This window comes from Amblyraja radiata, chromosome 16, assembly GCF_010909765.2.
Source record: "Amblyraja radiata isolate CabotCenter1 chromosome 16, sAmbRad1.1.pri, whole genome shotgun sequence".
NCBI classification, from domain to species: Eukaryota; Metazoa; Chordata; class Chondrichthyes; order Rajiformes; family Rajidae; genus Amblyraja; species Amblyraja radiata.
In genome coordinates this window covers 52,485,545-52,507,714 of record NC_045971.1, presented here as the reverse complement: position 1 = coordinate 52,507,714, position 22,170 = coordinate 52,485,545, and the positions used below count along the sequence as shown (strand labels likewise).

Sequence of the window (22,170 nt, the reverse complement as noted above, 5' to 3'; positions counted from 1 at the left end):
TTATCACTAATGCATCCACTATTTCTGGGGCTACTTCCTTAAGTACTCTGGGATGCAGCCTATCTGGCCCTAGGGATTTATCAGCCTTTAATCCATTCAATTTACCTAACACCACTTCCCGGCTAACCTGGATTTCACTCAGTTCCTCCATCTCATTTGACCCCCGGTCCCCTGCTATTTCCGGCAGATTATTTATGCCTTCCTTAGTGAAGACAGGCAAGGCAAGGCAAGGCAAATTTATTTGTATAGCACCATTCGTGCAAACAGCAAATCAAGGTGCTTTACAGGAAAGAAAAAATAAAATAGTCAATAATTAAAAATTGCAAAATAAGCAATACGACAAATGTATGAATAATAAAACAACGTCAATGAAACAATAAAACAATTTAAAAAGCAAATAAAAGGGTTAAAATTAGACGGTTAAGATTACCTGCATGTCGGGTTATGGAAAAGCTATAGTAAACAACAGTGTTTTTAGGCCTGATTTAAATGCGCTTACAGTCTGTGCACACCTCAGGTGTTCAGGGAGCTTGTTCCACAGGTGTGGAGCATAAAAACCGAATGCTGCTTCAACCTTTTTAGTTCTGACCCTGGGAACACAGAGTAAACCTGTCCCTGAAGACCTGAGGAGTCTAGGCGCCTCATATACAACAAGTAGGTCAGAGATGTATTTTGGACTTAGACCATTCAGTGCCTTGTAGGTCAGTAACAGAATTTTAAAATCTATCCTCTTACACACAGGGAGCCAGTGCAAAGATTTAAGGACAGGTGTAATGTGGTCCATTTTCTTGGTGTTGGTCAGAACCAAAGTAGTTATTCAATTGGTCTGCCATGTCCTTGTTCCCCATGATCAATTCACCTGTTTCTGACTGCAAGGGACCTACATTTGTTTTTTGTTTTTGTTTTTTTATATAGAAAAAAAAAACATTTATTTATTTTATTTTTTTAAGTACGGTAAATTATAATAATACACAACACATATATCTTAATACATTTTTTGTACCGCTTCATTTTTTTGAGCTTTAAGAAAAAGATAGAAGTAAGGAAAGTAAAGAAAGTGCGCAAGAGTCGTGAAGTGCAAGAGAGTGTTGGGAAAAGAAAGCCCCTTAGAAAAGAAGTTAGAGAAGGAAGTAAAGTAAGAAAGTAGACCCTAGAAAAGAAAGAAAAAGAAAGTAGGGACAATCGCTCTATTATAACATTAAACTCCGCAGAAAGGGGACTACCAACCAAGTCTGTTTTTGTTGTTTTACCTCCCATTGCCAGGTCCTGATACCATATATTTATTTATTTATTTTTTAAATTACTATTGCACCTCATGCTTGTAATAGGTCCATAAACGTAGACCACGTCTTTTGGAATTTGTCTGCTTTACCTGCTAAGAGGAATCTCATCTCTTCCAGATGTAATGTTTCAAACATATTTAATGTCCACATTTTTATTGTTGGTGTGGGCGCATTTTTCCAAAATTTAAGTATGAGCTTTTTTCCCATTATTAGCCCGTAATTGAATAAATTCTTCTGATACACGTTTAATTCAGGGATACCTTCCGATATCCCAAAAATTATCCATTCTGGTTTTGGTACCAGTTTTATTTTAATTAATTTTGAAAAAATATCAAATATTCCATACCAGAATTTTTGTACAAAAGACAAAAGAATGCGCTATGGTAGCTTCTTGACACAGACATTTATCACAGATTGGTGAAACATTAGGAAAGATTTTATTTAATTTAGTTTTTGAATAATATAGTCTATGTAATGTTTTGAATTGGATAAGCGTATGTCGTACGTTGATCGAACATTTATGCACCTGTAGTAAATGATTATCCCAGCTCTCTTTTGAAATTTTTATAGCTAATTCTTGTTCCCAGTCTCTTCTAATTCCATCTGTTGTGGGTATTTCTATGTTTAAAATGATATTATATAAGTACGATATTAGATTCGCTGATTCCGCATTTGTCTTCATTGCTTCATCCAGTAAGTCTGTAGGCATATTATGATAGTCTTTTGTGTATTTTTTCAGATAATCACGAATTTGAAGATATTTAAAATATTGGTTATTTTTCAAATTATATTTCAGTTGTAGTTGTTGAAATGATAGTAATTTTCCCAATTCATACAGATCTTCGAGCGTTTTGATTCCCATTCTTTCCCATTGTATAAATGATTTGTCTATGATTGATGGTTTAAACGATGGGTTATTGACTATTGGTATTGAGAGAGATAGGTTTCTTAATTTTAGATTCTGTTTTATTTGTTTCCATGTTCTAATTGTGCTATGTATAATTGGGTTTTTATTATAATTTTTATTATTCAAATTTATTGGTGAGGGGATAATCGCTCCTATATTACTCGGGGAGCAGTCCCCTTTTTCCATTACAATCCAGTCCGCCTGCTGGGCAGAGTTGTCCAGCAGGTGAATCATATTTTTAATATTTACTGCCCAATTATAATACATAAAGTTAGGGAGCGCTAGACCCCCCCAACTCTTTTCGTTTATTAAGGTGTGTTCTTTGTATTCTATGGGATTTATAATCCCATATAAAATTTGTAATGTCTGAGTCCAATTTTTTGAAAAACTTTTTTGGGAGATATATAGGTATTGATTGAAATAGGTATAGAATTTGTGGTAAGAAAATCATTTTTATAGCGTTTATTCTGCCTATTAAGGACATCGGAAGTGTTTTCCAGAATTTAATCAAATTATTTAATTTCTTAAGTAAGGGATTATAATTGGCTTTAAACATATCCTGGTAATTTCTAGTAATTTCAATTCCCAAATATTTAAATTTTTCTGTAGCTATTTTAAAGGGGAATTTCCTGAGGTGTGTTGAGTCTTTTGGTTTTATCGACATAATTTCACTTTTGTTCCAATTTATTCTATATCCTGAGAAGGATCCAAAGTCCTCAATTAAATTTAATATATTCGGTATACTAATTTGTGGTTTTGTGATGTACAGTAGTACATCATCGGCATATAGGGATATTTTGTTATTTGAATATTTTGTATTATAACCGTAAATATCCAGGTGTGTTCTTATTTTTTCAGCAAGGGGTTCAATTACCAAAGCAAGTAACAGCGGAGATAATGAACAACCTTGTCTATTGCCCCTTGATAGTTCAAATTTCGAGGATAATATATTATTAGTTAGTATTCTAGCCGTAGGTTTGTTATATAATAGTTTTATCCATGCAATGAAGTTCTCGCCCAATTGGAATTTTTGCAATACTTTAATCATATAATCCCATTCTACTTGATCAAACGCTTTTTCTGCGTCCAGTGAGATGATAGATAACTCTTGGTCATGGGATTTATGTGAGTGCATTATGTTAAGCAAACGTCTCAAGTTATTGAATGAATGTCTCTTAGGTATAAATCCTGTTTGATCCTCATTTATTAGTCTACTAACATACCTGCTTAGTCTACTGGCTAGTGTTTTCGCTATTATTTTTTGATCCGTATTTAACAAAGCGATAGCTCTATATGATCCTGGTTCTTCTATATTTTTATATTTTTAAGTATTAATGTGATCGTTGATTCTGCTAGTGTTTCAGGTAAGCTTTGCTCTTTAAAAGCATATGTATACATTTTTTGTAATCGTGGAGTAACTATGTCGTAAAAAGATTTATAAAATTCATTACTGAATCCGTCTGGTCCTGGTGTTTTTCCATTCTTTAGTGTTTTTATTGTGTCTTCTATCTCCTTAGAAGTAATTTGTGCTCCCAGTTCCTCTTGTTCCCTCAGTTCTAATTGTGGTAGGTTACAGTTATCTAGAAATTCTGAAATTTTATTATTGTCTATTAACGTTTTAGATGTGTATAGATTCTGGTAAAATTGAGCAAATCTTTTATTGATATCCTTGGGTAATGTTAATAATTCCCCTCTGTCTGATTTAATCTTTAATATTGCATTCTCTTTTTCCCTTTTTTTTCAGTTGGCGTGCTAGAAGTTTGTGGGGTTTGTCCCCGAATTCGAAGTGTTCTTGTTTTGTGATTTGAAATAATGTTATAACTTTCTCTGACAGTAATTTATTTAGCTTGAATTTCAATAGTAGGATTTTATTATGTTTATCCATAGTTGGATCTTTAGCATTATCTGTATCTAATTGTTTTATTTGTTCTTCTAAATGCCTTTGTTCATTCTTATTCTTTTTATTTTGATAAGCTTGAAATGAAATAATGACTCCTCTAATAAATGCTTTGAAGGATTCCCATAATAGCGTGGGGGATATATCTGGTGTATCATTTATCTCAAAAAATAGGTCCATCTGTTTTTTTAGATATATACTCCCTTGTGGATCTTTTAAAATTTGCGAGTTAAACCTCCAGAACGATTTATTCATAGACATTCCTTCTAGTTTTAAAACAAAAGTTAACGGAGAGTGGTCTGAGATCGCATTAGTGTGGTATTTAGGGTTCATAGTGTGCGGAATTAATTTTGTATCCACAAGAAAATAGTCTATCCGTGAGTATGTTTTATGCACCGTTGAATAAAACGAATAATCCCTTCCCGTCGGGTTTGCAATCCTCCACACATCTACTATATTTGTGTTTTCCATATATGTATGTAAAAGTTCACTGGTTTTAGATTTCCTATTACCTTTTTGTTTTTGCATCGATTTATCTAGATAAGGGTCTAAAACACAGTTAAAGTCTCCTCCAATTATGACATTTTGATAATTACATTCTGCAATTATATTCAGAATTTTATTAAAAAATTGAGGGTTATCAAAATTGGGCGCATATATGTTTACCAACGTAATTGGCATATTATTGATCTCTCCTGCTACTATAAGGTATCTCCCTTCCTTATCTGAAATAATATTCTTTGATTTAAATGGAATTCCTTTACGAATAATGATAGCGGTACCTCTAGATTTGGAAGTGAATGAAGAGTGAAATGTTTGGCCTATCCAGTTCGCCCTCAGTCTCGTCTGATCTTGATGTTTAAGATGCGTTTCCTGTAGAAACGAAATATCCGTGTTGTATGATTTCAACTGAGCTAGTATCTTGCCCCTTTTAATAGGTTCATTAATACCCCTTATATTCCAACTACATAGTGTGATTCCTCCCATTTTCTTTTGATTGTCGTCATACATTTCTACCTATTTTGATGACCTTATTTATTATGGTGCATTCATACCTCAGGACTCTGGTTATTTTGGGAGCATTTATAATATAGACTTCCTTGGTAGTTCCCCTCTGCGATTGTCCTTGAAAAGAAAACACATAGATGTGACATATTGTGATTAAAAAAAAAAGTATATCAAATAAATTTACGGTGTCTGAGTTTCGGACACCGTAGTGAGTGACCCACTCGTCTGTGGGGTACGACATCGATATCGCTTCCGGCGTAGATGTTAAAAGGTTAGCCCCGCTGCCTTTATTACCCAAAACCTAGGGGGTCGGTACCGTTTCCAAATCAGTTCTATTTCACCCAGTTGCAGTATATATATATATATGTTTCATTCCGACTTATCAAATCTAATCATGTATTAAGTTACATATATTCCTCACTCTTTATCTCTTAACTATTTGTAATTGGTTTTAGTATTGTTAAAAGTGAGTTGTTCGCTGAAAGGGTTAACCGAAGTCAGGCTCCTGGAATTATGCCAGGTGCCTGAGTCTCCTCCCCTCCCCACTCGAGCTGCGGAACATATGTGATTACGGTTGTCTGCGTTATAAAGCAGGCAACACATTTTTATCAGTTTCAGTTGCTATTTCTATATTAGTATTGTTAATTATTAATTATTATTAATTCTCAATATTTTGTAAAACTATATAAGCCATGTGATGTTTTTCGCTCTCAGCTCAGCAGATTCACTCCCATGTTATCAGTCTTTCCTCATTTGAGCACAGAATGTCCTTGAGTTAGATTCCGCAATGTTCAAGGCGAGATAATAATGTCTAGACACGTCTCGTGGAAAATCTGTTGCGTGTAGTAATTTTTAAAGATTGGTGTTGTTCGCTTATTTCACTTTTCTTGTGATATTCTTGTTGGGGGAATAAGCAAATTAATTTGTTCATGACGTCTTGGTGATCAATCTTCAATTGTTGCTGCCTTGGCCACGATTTCTTGAGCGTATTTAAGAGATTCTACCGAGTTAATAAATGTTTTTGAGATTCCCATGAAAGTAATACGCATTCTGGCCGGATAATACACTCCACATCTGACACCCTTGACCTCGTAAAGAGCTTCTCTGGTCTGTGAGAACTTTCTTCTCTTTAGCACAATCTCGTGAGGGTAGTCCCGTAGGAGTTTAATAGAATCATTTCTGTACATCATGTTCTCTCCGTATTTGATCTTTTTCATAAACGCTTCCATTGTTGGGATATCCCGAAGTTTGATTATGATCTGTCGTGGGTAGGCATGTTCTCCTTGAGATCTTGGTTTAACTCTGGGTAGTCGATGTGCTTCTTCAATTACAGGTGCCTCAGATAGATTGAGCACGTGTTTAATTAGGTTGGCAGTGTACCCACGAGCATTGTCCCCCTCAGCTCCCTCTTTTACTCCACGTATTCGTATATTTTGACGTCTTGAGCGAGCTTCTAGGTCAACATATTTATCAGAAACCTTTGTAAGTTGGCTCTTGAGGCTGTCTATTTCTAACTTCATCGTCTGCATCTCTCCAGCCATCTCTTCCACAACAGCTTTCATATCTTTCACTGCAGTTACATTTGCAGAAACAGTTTCATGCACAGCCTCAAACATCTTTGTGGACTCTTCTGCCACCGTATTAATTTTCCCCGTTAATTCTTCTTGCACATCATCAACTTTTTTTTGCAGAGCACCAATGCCCGCAAGTATTTTTTCATTACCGGCATTAATGGATTGTATGTTTTCCATCAAATTTAAGTTTCCAGCTTTCAAATCATTTTTCAAATCTCTTACCGAGTTCTTTAACTCCTCCATTTCGGTTTTCTCTTTTGTGGTCATCTCAGTCTTAGATCGTGTAGCCATTCCAGAGACCACTCCAGAGGTCAGTTCTGCAGTTTCTTGATGTTCCTGAGTCTTCAGCAGGTGTTTTGTAGCTTTCCTCTGTGGGCTCTGACCTGGAGACGTGTTTTTCATTTAAAATGCCTTTCCCTCCGTTAAATTCACGGCGCTTACTGATGACGTCATCAGCACCGCGACATGAGACTCCGGTAAGTTTTTAAAAACGGTCCCGACCTCCAGACCCGATTTTAACGCGAAAAATCGCGATTTTTTTCAGCGGAGCTAGAAAGTTTGCGACTGCTAACAAAGCATGTCGCCACCGGAAGTCTATGTTCCCGATGTTGGGGGAGTCCAGAACCAGGGGCCACAGTTTAAGAATGAGGGGTAAGCCATTTAGGACTGAGACGAGGAGAAACTTTTCCACCCAGAGAGTTGTGTGAATCTGTGGCCATTTGGGACTGAGATGAGGAGAAACTTTTCCACCCAGAGAGTTGTGAGTCTGTGGCCATTTGGGACTGAGATGAGGATGACCTCTTTGCTCCTAGACTCAACTCCTCTTGTTATGAAGGCCAACAGGCCATTGGCTTTCTTCACTGCCTGCTGTACCTGCATGCTTACTTTCATAGACTGATGAACAAGGACCCCCAGATCCTCTTTTCCCAACTTGACGCCATTCAGATAGTAATCTGCCTTCCTGTTCTTGCCACCAAAGTGGATAACCTCACATTTATCTGCATTAAACTGCATCTGCCACGCATCTGCCCGCTCCCCCAACCTGTCCAAGTCACCCTGCATCCTCATAGCTGTCGCTAACTAGCAGGAAATCTCCCTTAACCACCGCAGCCCCATCTCTGTCTAGACATAGAAACATAGAAATTAGGTGCAGGAGTAGGCCATTCGGCCCTTCGAGCCTGCACCGCCATTCAATATGATCATGGCTGATCATCCACTCAGTATCCCGTACCTGCCTTCTCTCCATACCCTCTGATCCCCTTAGCCACAGGGGCCACATCTAACTCCCTCTTAAATATAGCCAATGAACTGGCCTCGACTACCCTCTGTGGCAGGGAGTTCCAGAGATTCACCACTCTCTGTGTGAAAAAAGTTCTTCTCATCTCGGTTTTAAAGGATTTCCCCCTTATCCTTAAGCTGTGACCCCTTGTCCTGGACTTCCCCAACATCGGGAGCAATCTTCCTGCATCTAGCCTGTCCAACCCCTTAAGAATTTTGTAAGTTTCTATAAGATCCCCTCTCAATCTCCTAAATTCTAGAGAGTATAAACCAAGTCTATCCAGTCTTTCTTCATAAGACAGTCCTGACATCCCAGGAATCAGTCTGGTGAACCTTCTCTGCACTCCCTCTATGGCAATAATGTCCTTCCTCAGATTTGGAGACCAAAACTGTACGCAATACTCCAGGTGTGGTCTCACCAAGACCCTGTACAACTGCAGTAGAACCTCCCTGCTCCTATACTCAAATCCTTTTGCTATGAAAGCTAACATACTATTCGCTTTCTTCACTGCCTGCTGCACCTGCATGCCCACTTTCAATGACTGATGTACCATGACACCCAGGTCTCGCTGCATCTCCCCTTTTCCTAGTCTGCCACCATTTAGATAATGCTTTCCTGTTTTTGCCACCAAAATGGATAACCTCACATTTATCCACATTATACTGCATCTGCCAAACATTTGCCCACTCACCCAGCCTATCCAAGTCACCTTGCAGTCTCCTAGCATCCTCCTCACAGCTAACACTGCCCCCCAGCTTAGTGTCATCCGCAAACTTGGAGATATTGCCTTCAGTTCCCTCATCCAGATCATTAATATATATTGTAAATAGCTGGGGTCCCAGCACTGAGCCTTGCGGTACCCCACTAGTCACTGCCTGCCATTGTGAAAAGGACCCGTTTACTCCTACTCTTTGCTTCCTGTTTGCCAGCTAGTTCTCTATCCACATCAATACTGAACCCCCAATGCCGTGTGCTTTAAGTTTGTAAACTAATCTCTTATGTGGGACCTTGTCGAAAGCCTTCTGGAAGTCCAGATACACCACATCCACTGGTTCTCCCCTATCCACGCTACTAGTTACATCCTCGAAAAATTCTAATTCCATCTCTGTCTAGCCATTAACCAGCGGTTAACTAGCAGTTAATCCACCCTAAATGTGCTCTGAACCACAACCCACTTGTTTCACCATCAGACCCTCCGTCAACTACCTCTAAGTAATTGTTAACTAGCGGTTAACCTCCATTTTCAACCCCTCAAGCCCCATCGCTGTGTGTTTTCTCCCTTTAACTACCAGAATGGCAGAAGTTTCTCCCTGACCGCCGTTCCGTGACCTTCAACCATGGCTAGGCAGAGGCAGGGAGCGCTAACCAGCGGTTAACCTGCTCTAACTAGCGATAAAAGGCAACGCGACCTGGGTGTCATGGTACACCAGTTATTGAAAGTGGGCATGCAGGTGCAGCAGGCAGTGAAGAAAGCCAATGGTATGTTAGCATTCATAGCAAAAGGATTTGAGTCTAGGAGCAGGGAGGTTCTACTGCAGTTGCACAGGGTCTTGGTGAGACCACACCTGGAGTATTGCGTACAGTTTTGGTCTCCTAATCTGAGGAAAGACATTCTTGCCATAGAGGGAGTACAGAGAAGGTTCACCAGACTGATTCCTGGGATGTCAGGACTTTCATATGAAGAAAGACTGGATAGACTTGGATTGTACTCGCTAGAATTTAGAAGATTGAGGGGGGATCTTATAGAAACTTACAAAACTCTTAAGGGGTTGGACAAGCTAGATGCAGGAAGCTTGTTCCCGATGTTGGGGAAGTCCAGAACAAGGGGCCACACACAGTTTAAGGATAAGGGGGAAGTCGAGATGAGAAAAACATTTTTTTTCCCACACAGAGAGTGGTGAATCTGTGGAATTCTCTGCCACAGAAGGTAGTTGAGGCCACACAGTTCATTGGCTATATTTAAGAGGGAGTTAGATGTGGCCCTTGTGGCTAAAGGGATCACGGGGTATGGAGAGAAGGCAGGTACAGGATACTGAGTTGGATGATCAGCCATGATCATGTTGAATGGCGAACGGTGCAGGCTCGAAGGGCCGAATGGCCTCTACTCCTGCACCTATTGTCTATGTTTCTATTAAAGCCACATCTACTCCCAGAATGGCCCAAAATCGCTGATAAACAGCCAGTGACAGCCAGCACATCCAGTGAGCGCTAACCAGTTGCTAACTAGCGACTAACCCTCCCTAACTAGCGATATTTGGCGATAAAAACCACATTTGGCTACATTTGACCTATCAACCTCCAGAACGGCCCCAAATCCCCGATAAACGGGCCAGTGACGGCTAACCACCTCCATACACGTCCACTGAACGTTAACCAACCGTTAACCAGCGGTTAACCCGCCTTAACTAGCGGTAAATCCCATTTGTGTGTGTATTCGCTATTTTAGCACCAAACCGACCCCAAATCGCCGCTAAACTGGTCAGCGACGGCCAACACGTCTAGTGAGCGCTAACCAGCCGCTAACCATCGGTTAACCCACCTTAACTAGTGATAAAAGCCACATTTGGTTGCATTTTTCCACTTTTGGAGATTCTCCCGCCAGAACGGCCCCAAATCACCGCTAAACGGGTCGGTGACGGCCAACACATGTGGTGAGCGCTAACCAGCCGCTAACCAATGGTTAACCCGCCCTAACTAGCGATTAAAGGTACATTTGGACCACATTGGGAGATTCAACCCCAGAACAGCCCCAAATCGCTGCTAAACGGGCCAGTGACGGCCAACACGTCTAGGGAGGGTTAACCAGCCGCTAACCAGCCTTAACTAGTGATAAATCCTCTGTGTGTGTGTGCTTTCGCCATTTTAGCACCAATCCGGCCCCAAATCGCCGCTAAACGGGCCAGGGAGGGTTAACACGTGTGGTGAGCGTTAACCAGCCGCTAACCAGCTGTTAACCAGCCTTAACTAGCGATAAAAGCCACGTTTGACCACATTGGGAGATCCTACCTCCAGAACGGCCCCAAATCGCCGCTAAACGGGTCAGCGACGGCCAACACGTGTGGTGAGCGTTAACCACCCACTAACCAGTGGTTAACCCGCCTTAACTAGCGATAAAAGCCACGTTTGACCACATTGGGAGATCCTACCTCCAGAACGGCCCCAAATCGCGGCTGAACTGGTCAGCGACGGCCAACACGTGTGGTCAGCGCCAACCAGCCGCTAACCAGCGCTTAACCCTCCCTAACTAGTGCTTAACCCGCCCTAACTAGCGATAAATCCGCCGTTCGTCGCGTTTCCCGGGTTATTGGCGGCCGGAAGTTGCGGATCCCGCTCCCGCCGGCCCCTGGGGTTCCCGGGGGCCGTTTCCGGGCGGAAAAAGGGATGAAAAAGGAGAGAAAAAGGAGAAAAAACGGATGAAAAAGGAGGAGAGAGAAAAAAAGGAGAAGACTCAACTCCAGCAGAGAAGCGGCAAGATGGCGGCGGCGGCGTCACTGCGTCAGCGCGTCCCAGCCCACAACGTCACCGCGCAGCCCCCCCCCCCGCGACGTCATCGCGCGGACCGTCACCGCGCACAAAGATGGCCGCCGCCCCCCCACTCTGGGCTTCACTCCCATTGGCTTCAATGGAGAAGCGCCCTGATCAAAGATGGCCGCCGCCCTCCCCCTCATTGGCGTCAATGGAGAAGCGCCTTGACCAAAGATGGCCGCCGCCTCCCTGGGCTTCAATGGAGAAGTGCCCTGATCAACGATGGCCGCCGCACTCCCCTCATTGGCTTCAATGGAGAAATGCCTTGACCAAATATGGCCGCCACCCCTCCCTGGGCTTCACTCCCTTTGACTTCAATGGAGAAGTGCCCTGATCAAAGATGGCCGTAGGCCATTCGGCCCTTCGAGCCTGCACCATTCGCCATTCAATATGATCATGGCTGATCATCCAACTCAGTATCCCGTACCTGCCTTCTCTCCATACCCCCTGATCCCTTTAGCCACAAGGGCCACATCTAACTCCCTCTTAAATATAGCCAATAAACTGTGTGGCCTCGACTACCGTCTGTGGCAGAGAGTTCCAGAGATTCACCACTCTCTGTGTGAAAAAAGTTCTTCTCATCTCGGTTTTAAAGGATTTCCCCCTTATCCTTAAGCTGTGACCCCTTGTCCTGGACTTCCCCAACATCGGGAGCAATCTTCCTGCATCTAGCCTGTCCAACCTCCCAAGAATTTTGCAAGTTTCTACAAGATCCCCCCTCAATCTCCCAAATTCTAGAGAGTATAAACCGAGTCTATCCAGTCTCTCTTCACAAGACAGTCCCGACATCCCAGGAATCAGTCTGGTGAACCCTCTCTGCACTCCCTCCATGGCAACAATGTCCTTCCTCAGATTATGAGACTGGTGTTGAGCTCTCATGATAGGGATTGATGTATGGTGGTCCCGAGGAACTTAAAGGAGGTGACGCTCTCAACCACCTCTCCATTGATGAAGAGGGGGGAGGCCTTCTTTATGAAATCAACAACCAGCTCCTTAGTTTTTGAGATGTTAAGTATGAGGTACAAGGAACTGATTGTGGACTTTGGAAGGAGTAGGAGGGGGACCCACAGCCCCATTTATATCAACGGGTCGATGGTTGAAAGGGTCAAGAGCTTCAAATTCCTGGGCGTGCACATCTCTGAAGATCTTTCCTGGTCCGAGAACACTAACGCAATTATCAAAAAAGCTCATCAGCGCCTCTACTTCCTGAGAAGATTACGGAGAGTCGGATTGTCAAGGAAGACTCTCTCTAACTTCTACAGGTGCACAGTCGAGAGCATGCTGATCGGTTGCATCGTGGCTTGGTTCGGCAACTTGTGCGCCCTGGAGAGGAAAAGACTACAAAAAGTAGTAAACACTGCCCAGTCCATCATCGGCTCTGACCTCCCTTCCATCGAGGGGATTTATCGCAGTCGCTGCCTCAAAAAGGCTGGCAGTATCATCAAGGACCCACACCATCCTGGCCACACATTCATCTCCCTGCTACCTTCAGGTAGAAGGTACAGGAGCCTGAAGACTGCAACAACCAGGTTCAGGAATAGCTACTTCCCCTCAGCCATCAGGCTATTAAACCTGGCTCGGACAAAACTCTGATTATTAGCAACCACTTTCTGTTATTTGCACTACCAGTTTATTTATTCATGTGTGTATATATTTATATCATGGTATATGGACACATTTATCTGTTTTGTAGTAAATGCCTACTATTTTCTGTGTGCTGAAGCAAAGCAAGAATTTCATTGTCCTATACAGGGACACATGACAATAAACACACTTGAACTTGAACTTGAGGTTGTTGTTCTCACACCACCTTACTAGCTCCTCTCCTTCACTATGGTAAACGGTTTCGATGTTATTGGTAATAAGACCTGCCACAGATGTGTCATCTGCAAATTTAAATAACAAGACAGAGTCAGAGTGTGAACAGCAAAAATGTGTGTATACAGAGTACAGAAGAGGTGATAAAACGCAACCCTGGGGGGCCGCCGGTGTTCAGGAACCTAGCCAGCGAGACATGGTCACCAATTTTTACCACCTGTTTTCTGTCACATAGAAAGCTATAGATCCATTTACAAAAGTTCTTCTCATCTCGGTTTTAAAGGATTTCCCCCCTTATCCTTAAGCTGTGACCCCTTGTCCTGGACTTCCCCAACATCGGGAGCAATCTTCCTGCATCTAGCCTGTCCAACCCCTTAAGAATTTTGTAAGTTTCTATAAGATCCCCCCTCAATCTTCTAAATTCTAGCGAGTACAAGCCGAGTCTATCCAGTCTTTCTTCATATGAAAGTCCTGACATCCCAGGAATCAGTCTGGTGAACCTTCTCTGTACTCCCTCTACGGCAAGAATGTCCTTCCTCAGATTAGGAGACCAAAACTGTACGCAATACTCCAGGTGTGGTCTCACCAAGACCCTGTACAACTGCAGTAGAACCTCCCTGCTCCTATACTCAAATCATAAGCTAATGGCATGTTGGCCTTCATAGAGAGAGGGATTGAGTTTAGGAGCAAGGTGGACCTACTGCAGTTGTACAGGGCCCTGGTGACACCACACCTGGAGTATTGTGTGCAGTTTTGGTCTCCAAATTTGAGGAAGGATATTCTTGCTATTGAGGGAGCCCAGCGTAGGTTCACCAGGTTAATTCCTGAGATGATGGCGGGACTGATATATGTTGAAAGAATGGGTCGACTGGGTTTGTATTCACTGGAATTCAGAAGGATGAGCGGGTATCTTATAGAATCGTATACAATTAGTGAGGGATTGGACAGGGTAGATGCAGGAAACATGTTCCCCATGTTGGGGGAGTCCAGAACTGTTAAGGTACATTTCTTAAAACAGACAACTCACAATAAGTTAGATCAACCAACACAAGCTTTACTGATTATTTAGCCTGCGAGAGTGGCAGGGGATACAAATTCAAGTATGCAACACACACTTAACCCTCCTGGGCCATCACTCTAATGAACAAAGGCACACAGCATCTTTTGTTACTATTTTGGAAACGTGAAGTAAGTGACAGAGGCAAGGGAAAATAAGGAGATAAAAGGATGTGAGATAAGGAGAGAGGAATGTATATGTGTAGCTTTAAGGGACATTGTTCAGGTAGCATTTGGAGTATTGCATAGTTAACCAGAATGGTATAAAAACGAGGAACTGCAGATGCTGGTTTACAAAAATGGACACAAAACGCTGGAGTAACTCAGCGGGACAGGCAGCATCTCTGGACAGAATGACTGAGTGACATTTCGGGTCGAGACTGAGGAGGGTCTCGACCAGAAATGTTACCCATTCCTTCCAGTATTTTGTGTTTACCTAAACAGCGCCTATCTATCCACGTGGCGGTGTGCCAGCAGGCTGGAGGAGCGGGCAAAGGCCTTGCCACAGAGCGGGCAGGTGAAGGGGCGCTGGCCGGTGTGGATTCGCCGGTGCTCCAGCAGGTGGTCAAGGCGGGTGTAGCCCTTACCACAGGACAGGCCGGGGAAGGGACGCTCACCGCTGTGGGTACGATATTGCTGCCACAGGCTGGACATGCGAGTGAAACCCTTGCCACACTCAGCGCACACAAAGGGTCTCTCTCCGGTGTGTATCCGCTGGTGCTCCCGCAGCCCCCGTGCTCTCTTGTCACAGTGGGAGCAGCTGCTCGCCGGCGTGGGCCCGCCGGTGATGCCGTAACCCCCGCGAGCTGTCAAACACCTCACCACAGTACGGGCAGTCGTAAGGCTGGCCACTGGTGTGCACGTGTTGGTGAGACAGGGCGTGGGAGTCCATGGTAGAGCGCTCTCCACACACCAGGCTGGGGACGGGACGGATGCCGGCGTGAACCCGCTGGTGGGACAGCAGCCTGCTGGACTGGGTGAAGCCCTTGCCGCACTAGGCACAGGTGTAGGGGCGCTAGCCGGTGTGGGTGCGTTGGTGCCTCTGCAGGTTGGAGGACTGGGTGAAGCCCTTGCCGCACTGGGCGCAGGTGTAGGGGCGCTCGCCGGTGTGTGTGCGCTGGTGCTTCTGCAGGCTGCTGGGATTGGTGAAGCCCTTGCCACACAGGGCGCAGGTGTAGGGGAGCTCGCCGGTGTGGGTGCGCTGGTGCTTCTGCAGGCTGCTGGACTTGGTGAAGCCCTTGCCGCTCTAGGCGCAGGTGTAGGGGCGTTCGCCGGTGTGTGTGCGCTGGTGCTTCTGCAGGCTGCTGGACTGGGTGAAGCCCTTGTTGCATTGGGCGCATTTGTAGGGGCGCTCGCCGGTGTGGGTGCGCTGGTGAACCAGCAGGTGAGTAGACTGGTTGAAGCCCTTGCCGCACTGGGCGCAGGTGTAGGGGCGCTCGCCGGTGTGGGTGCGCTGGTGAACCAGCAGGTGAGTAGACTGGGTGAAGCCCTTGCCGCACTGGGCGCAGGTGTAGGGGCGCTCGCCGGTGTGGGTGCGCTGGTGAAGTAGCAGGTGAGTAGACTGGGTGAAGCCCTTGCCGCACTGGGCGCAGGTGAAGGGGCGCACGCCGGTGTGGGTGAGCTGGTGCCTCTGCAGGTGGCCGGAGTTGGTGAAGCCCTTGCCGCACTGGGCACAGGTGAAGGGGAGCTCGCCGGTGTGGGTGCTGCGCTGGTGAACCAGCAGGCTGTTGGACTGGGTGAAGCCCTTGCCGCACTGGGCGCAGGTGTATGGGCGCTCACCGGTGTGGATGCGCTGGTGTATCAGCAGCCTGGTGGAGGTGGTGAAACCCTTGCCGCACTGGGAGCAGGTGTAGGGGCGCTCGCCGGTGTGGATGCGCTGGTGTATCAGCAGCCTGGTGGAGTTGGTGAAGCCCTTGCCGCACTGGGCGCAGGTGTAGGGGCGCTCGCCGGTGTGGATGCTGTGCTGGTGAACCAGCAGGCTGCTGGAGTGGGTGAAGCCCTTGCCGCACTGGGCGCAGGTGTAGGGGCGCTCGCCGGTGTGGATGCGCTGGTGTATCTGCAGCCTGGTGGAGTTGGTGAAGCCCTTGCCGCACTGGGCGCAGGTGTAGGGGCGCTCGCCGGTGTGGGTGCGCTGGTGATTCTGCAGCCTGGTGGAGTTGGTGAAGCCCTTGCCGCACTGGGCGCAGGTGTAGGGGCGCTCGCCGGTGTGGGTGCGCTGGTGATTCTGCAGGCCGCTGTACTGGGTGAAGCCCTTGCCGCAGTCGCTACAGGTGTAGGGGCGCTCGCCGGTGTGCACGCGCCTGTGCACCTTCACGTCCGCGGACAACTTGAAGCTTTTGCCGCAGTCGGGGCAGGTGAAGGGTCGCTCACTGCTGTGCACCCGCCGGTGATTCCACAGCCCCGACAAGAAGGCAAAGCTCTTGCCGCAGGTGGAGCAGACATGGGGCTTCTTGCCCGTGTGCACCCGCCAGTGGGTCTCCAGGTCACTCGCCGTCTTGAAACTCTTTCCGCAGTTGGAGCAGTCGAAGAGGCGTTCTCCCGTGTGCACCCGCACACCGAGCAGATGGGGGGCTCGCCGGCACCCTGGCCGCCCTCAATGGCCGCTCACGTCCCCGACTCTCCGTCCACAGCAACGGCTCCTAAACCCTGCAGGAGGGGAACACAGAGGGTCAACATGCTGGCAAACAGGACATTACTAGCACATATTGAGTGTGTTTATGGCGGAGGAAACCGTTATATAATTCTGCGCGGCACAGTGGAGCAGCGGTACAGTTGCTGCCTCACCGCTAGAGACCCGGGCTCGATCCTGACTACGGGTGCTGTCTGTGCAGAGTTTGTACGTTCTCCCTTTGACCTGCGTGGGTTTTCACTCCGGGTGCTCCTGTTTCCTCCAAAGACGTTCAGGGTTGTAGATGAATCGGCCTCCACAAAATTGCTGAATTGTCCCTAATGTGCGTGGGATAGTGCTAGTGTACGGGGTGATCCCTGGTCGGCACGGACTCCGTGGGCCGAAAGGCCTGTTGTTTCTGCGCTGCATCTCTAAACTAAACTAAACCAAAGAAGGGTGTCGACCCAAAACGCCACCCATTCCTACTCTCCACAGATGCTGCCTGACCCGCTGAGTTACTCCAGCACTTTGTGTCTATCTTCTCCACAGATGCTGCCTGACCCGCTGAGTTACTCCAGCACTTTGTGTCTATCTTCTCCACAGATGCTGCCTGACCCGCTGAGTTACTCCAGCACTTTGTGTCTATCTTCTCCACAGATGCTGCCTGACCCGTTGAGTTACTCCAGCACTTTGTCATAAAGTGATACAGCATTGGAAAGAACTCCGGCATTCGGCCCAACTCGTACCCGAATGGCCTCTACTCCTGCACCTATTGTCTATGTTTCTATTAAAGCCACATTTGCAGATTCTACCTCCAGAACGGCCCAAAATCGCTGATAAACAGCCACTGACAGCCAGCACATCCAGTGAGCGCTAACCAGTTGCTAACTAGCGGTTAACCCGCCTTAACTAGCGATAAATCCCATTTGTGTGTTTTCACCATTTTAGCACCAAACCGGCCCCAAATCGCTGCTAAACGGGTCAGCGACGGCCAACACGTCTAGTGAGCGGTAACCAGGTGCTAACCAGCGGTTAACCAGCCCTAACTAAGCGATATTAGGCGATAAAAGCCACATTTGACCACATTGGGAGTTTCAACCCCAGAACTGCCCCAAATCGCTGCTCAACTGGTCAGCGGCGGCCAACGGATGTGGTGAGCGTTAACCTGCCGTTAACCAACTACTAACCAGCGATAAAAGTCACATTTGACCACATTGGGAGATTAAACCCTAGAACGGCCCCAAATCGCCGCTAAATGGGCCAGGGAGGGTTAACACGTTTAGTGATCGTTAACCAGTTGCTAACCATCGGTTAACCAGCCCTAACTAGCGATATTAGGCGATAAGAGCCACATTTGGCTGCATTTTTCCACTTTTGGAGATTCAACCCCCAGAACGGCCCCAAATCGCGGCTAAACTGGTCAGCGACGGCCAACACGTGTGGTCAGCGCTAACCAGCCGCTAACTAGCGGTTAACCAGCCTTAACTAGCGATAAATCCGCCGTTTCCCGGGTTATTGGCGGCCGGAAGTTGCGGATTCCGCTCCCGCCGCCCCCTGGGGTTCCGCGCGGGGTTCCCGGGGCCGTTTCCGGGCGGAAAGGGGGATGAAAAAGAGAGAAAAAGGAGAAGAAAAAGGAGAGAAAGACTCAACTCCAGCAGAGAAGCGACAAGATGGCGGCGACGAGAGGAGGAGGCGGGGGCGGGGCCACGTCACTGCGTCAGCGCGTCCCTGCCGTGAACGTCACCGCGTATGGGGCCAGACGTCATCGCGCGGAGGGGTAGAACGTCACCGGACCCGGCCCCTCCCCCCTTCAATGGAAGAAGTGCCTTGATCAAAGATGGCCGCGGCTCTCCCTGGGCTTCAATGGAGATTCAGATTCAATTCAGATCAGTAACAGTATATCTTTATTGTCGGTACACAAAATTGCTGGGGAAACTCAGCGGGTGCAGCAGCATCTATGGAGCGCGGCCATCGAGAGAAGGTCAAACTGTGCCGGGGGGGCGGGGGCGGCCATCGAGAGGAGGTCAAACTGTGCGGGGGGCGGGGCGGCCATGGAGAGAATGTCAATGGGATGGGGGCCATGGAGAGAAGGTCAAACTGTGCCGGCGGGGCGGCCATCGAGAGAAGGTCAAACTGTGCCGGGGGGGGCGGCCATGGAGAGAAGGTCAAACTGCGGGGCGGCGGCCATCGAGAGAAGGTCAAACTGTGCGGGGGGGCGGCCATGGAGAGAAGGTCAAACTGCGGGGCGGCGGCCATCGAGAGAAGGTCAAATTGTGCGGGGCAGGGGGGCGGCCATGGAGAGAAGGTCAAACTGCGGGCCATCGAGAGAAGGTCAAACTATGGGGGGGGCGGGGCGGCCATCGAAAGAAGGTCAAACTGCGGGGCGGCGGCCATGGAGAGAAGGTCAAACTGTGCGGGGGGGGCGGCCATGGAGAGAAGGTCAAACTGTGCGGGGCGGGGGGGGCATCGAGAGAAGGTCAAACTGTGGGGCCATCGAGAGAAGGTCAAACTGCGGGGCGGCCATCGAGAGAAGGTCAAACTCTGGGGGGGGGGGGGCATCGAGAGAAGGTCAAACTGTGGCGGCCATGGAGAGAAGGTCAAGCAGTGGGGGCCATCGAGAGAAGGTCAGACATTGGGGGGCGGCCATCGAGAGAAGGTCAGACTATGCGGGGGGGGCGGCCATCGAGAGAAGGTCAAACTGCGGGGCTGCCATCGAGAGAAGGTCAGACAATGAAGGGGCGGCCATCGGGAGAAGGTCAAACTGCGGGGCGGCCATCGAGAGAAGGTCAGACAATGGGGGCCATTGAGAGAAGGTCAAACTGCGGGGCGGCCATGGAGAGAAGGTCAAACTGCGGGGCGGCCATGGAGAGAAGGTCAGACAATGGGGGCCATTGAGAGAAGGTCACGGGGGCTGTGGTACAGGGGGGTACACACACACACACACACGTACACGGGTACAGAGAGGGAAGAGAATGGTTGAGTGGGGAGTGATGGAGATGCATCACTGCAGCAGCTGCTACAAGTCCCAGGTTATTAATTATTTCATGGGTCCCGTGGACAGCTCGAGCCCTCGGCGGGAAAAGGCGCCAAAAGCCGCCGAGAGCTCGAGCTGTTCTCGCCAAAGATCATAGAGGAGGGGGGAGAGGGAGAAGGGGGAGAGGGAGAATGGGGGAGAGGGAGAGGGGGGGAGAGGGAGAAGGGGGAGAGGGAGTGGAACGATAGCACATTATAACGCGCAGCCGTCCCATTCCGACCAAAGATTATAGAGCAGAGCTCCTCTCGTACCTTTGATTGCGGCCGCCGCCGCCGAAACCCCCGGCCCACCATTGCACCCAAAGTTGCTAGAGCAGAGTTGTATAATATTTGATTGCACCCTTCTTCATGGCGGGCTTGTGATCTTTGCTTGTGATGTCTCGACAATTCGAGGGACATAACGGGTAACAGCCGCCGCGTTCTCGGACTCGAATCTGAGCTCAAAAAATCTCCTGGTCACTGGGCCCAATGTGCCCCGCGGGCCATATTTTGGAGACCAATCCCTTACAAGAACAAAACCAAAAACGTACAGAAGTGTTAAAATTGTCTTTATTATTGTGGTAAGTAAAGATCTATTAAAAATAAGTCTACTAACTTTCTAATGTACCGACAAACCTAATTTCCCAATGGCCGTTGATGGGAGAACAGAAAATAACATTTTCACCACAGAATATCGACAAAAAATAATAATAATATTTTCTTAATCGGGGAACCTAAAGAATGACAGGTCTGGTCGTTTAGATTTACGATTAGAACAATTGATAGCGGAGCAGTGAGATGAAGATTTACATGAGGACGCCATTACAGTGTGGGGGAAGCCCAAAAAAATGCTCAATAAAATGGTGTCGACAATCACACGCGTGATAATACGCGTTTTTCGAGGAGTGGTCTATCTTGCTCCTCTATGATCTTTGGTTCTCGCTGTCCCGCCGCCGGGGGGATGGGCCGAGCGCGGAGAGCGGCGCATGCGCACTGTCCGAGACAGCGCGGGGGGGGGGGACGTGCACGCGCGCTGATGTTGACGTTGACGTCTCCCCAAGCCCCGCCCCCCCGCGGCGGCCGCAGCCCCTCCCCCTCAGCGGCGCGGCGGCGGGAAAGCGAGGATGGGGGGAGACGGGAAACTGGCGACGGCTTTTGGTGCCTTTTCCATCCGCGGCCTCGAGCTGTTGACATCACCCGCGCTCTGGTTGGAGCCGCCGCTGACGTGACGGGGGAGGAGGGGCTATAAATAGCGGCAGCGAGGCGGCGAGTAGTTGAGGTGGAGACTAGCGGCGACTAGTGGAGTTTAGTCGACGTGAGGCGGAGTCTAGTCGACGTGAGGCGGAGTCTAGTCGACGTGAGGCGGAGTCTAGTCGACGTGAGGCGGAGTCTAGTTGACGTGAGGTGGAGTCGAGTCTAGTGGAGTCTAGTCGACGTGAGGTTTAGTTGAAGCGAGGGGTTTAATCGAAGCAGGGTTTAGGTGTGAAATTGATCTGAGGTGAGGTTGAGCTGAGGTGAAGTCTGGTCGAGGTGATTGAGGGTTTAGTTGAGGTAATGTTTAGTCGAGGTGAGGATTTAGTCGAGGTGCGAGGTTTAGTTGAGGACGTTTAGTCGAGGTGCAGTTTAGTGAGTTGAGGTTTAGGTGTGAGGTGAAGTTTAGTGAGGTGTGAGGTTTAGTTGAGGTGAAGCTTAGTCAAGGTGAGGTTTCGTAGTGAGGTGTGAGGTATCGTGGAGGCAAGGGGTTTAGTCCAGGTGTAGGTGTGTAGGTGAGGAGAAGTGAGCGTAGGTGAGGTGAGGAGAAGTGGGTGTCTGAGCTCAGGAAGGGAGAGCGAGGAGCTGCTGAAGGAGACGAGACCATGTCTGGGACGCAGGGTTCAGAGGTCAGACTCCAGGGAGCTTTGACATGGAGAGCGAGCGGGCAGAAGATGCCGGATAATGTCCTCTCGGGGGCTGGGAACGGGGAAGATGCTGCTGCTCCTTCTCAGACCATCACAACCCCAGGGATTGGTGTCAGTGAGGAGTGGATCACTGACATTAATATTGATCTGGGACTGAGGCCATTCAGACCATCTCCCTCATCCTTCTAGTTGTCTGTCTCCATCTGGCAACTTTCCCCAGCTGTGAGGAAAGAATATTAACCTGAAACATTCACTCTGTTTCTCCCTCCACAGATGTTGCCTGGTTTGCTGAATATCTCTGACAA

At 47.5% G+C, this 22,170-nt stretch overlaps 1 pseudogene; it reads right to left on the bottom strand.

Moving 5' to 3' along the window:
* Positions 1-18,721, bottom strand: part of LOC116982317 — a 78,605-nt pseudogene extending 59,884 nt beyond the window's left edge.
* Between the last annotated feature and the right edge of the window lie 3,449 nt (positions 18,722-22,170).